Below are 968 nucleotides of genomic sequence, written 5' to 3'. Positions count from 1 at the left end.
TGTTAGGGGGATTAAATACGTGGGGTTACGGGGATCGGGTGGGATATGTGTCGGTGCAGGCTCGATGGGCCGAAATGGCCTCTATCTGCACTGTGGGGTTTCTGTGATTTCCTGCGATCACCACAGCTCACTGTGTAAAAAAACATTCTCCTCATCTCCTCCTCTGGTCCTTTTACAAATGATCTTAAATCTGTGTCCTCCGGTTACCCACCCTCCCGCCCAGTGGGAAAGAGTTTCTCCTTATTAACTCGATCAGAAACCCTTCAGAACACACACAACCTCATTTATCTACTCTGTTTTAATGCCAAGCCCTTGCGCAGGTTTGAAAAACAGACACACGTACGTCAATATTTGCCCGTTTAATTTCTGACTGCTTAACTCTGCCTTCCCCAAAACCATCAGCGCTCCGTCTAACACTCCACTCTCTCCACAAACAATTACCATCGCGCAGGATAATTAACTGAACATTGATGCGTTTAAAACCAGGGATTAGAACAAACAACAGATCTCCCCCCACCCCCCGACCCCCATTCGAGATTTTTTTTCTGATCAGTCCAATTTGTGAGAATCCCATTGAACCCTGGAGCTGGATCCCTGACTTACTTGTCGCTGCTCCTGTGCGGTCAGGGGGGATGAGGGACGAGGCGATTATGGGACGCAGTTGTCTCCAGGCAGTTGCTCTGCTCCCCCTGCGGCAGTTGTCACAAGGCTGCTTGCTGCGAGCGGGAGTGTTATGTTTCTAGTGGGCGACGTCAGTCCCTGAACACACCCACAGGCACTCCAGCACACAGTGACCAAGCTCCCAGAACCACTGCAACAGATGGAGGGGGACGGGTCTGACAGGAGGGAGGGCAGGCAGGAGAGAGCAGAGCACTCAACAGAGCGGGAGAGCAATTAGAACGTAGAAGCCAAGAGAGAGAGAGAGAGAGAGAGGAAACACAAACTGAACTCTTGGATTAGTCTGCACA

At 50.9% G+C, this 968-nt stretch overlaps 1 protein-coding gene across 1 annotated transcript in view; it reads right to left on the bottom strand.

The window, feature by feature from the left end:
• The window catches only part of LOC147086546 (C2 calcium-dependent domain-containing protein 4C-like), an 8,972-nt gene extending 8,253 nt beyond the window's left edge, over positions 1-719 (bottom strand). The window contains exon 1 of the mRNA XM_085978362.1: positions 604-719. The gene's annotated coding sequence lies outside the window, so the exon portion shown is untranslated. The remainder of the gene's footprint in view (positions 1-603) is intronic.
• Positions 720-968: the final 249 nt, after the last annotated feature.

Source organism: Somniosus microcephalus, unplaced genomic scaffold, assembly GCF_052327205.1.
Source record: "Somniosus microcephalus isolate GS21.2 unplaced genomic scaffold, FLI_Smic_1.0 unresolved_chr7, whole genome shotgun sequence".
In the NCBI taxonomy this organism is placed as follows: Eukaryota; Metazoa; Chordata; class Chondrichthyes; order Squaliformes; family Somniosidae; genus Somniosus; species Somniosus microcephalus.
The sequence above is the reverse complement of the archived record's forward strand: the minus strand, read 5'-3'. Positions and strand labels throughout refer to the sequence as shown.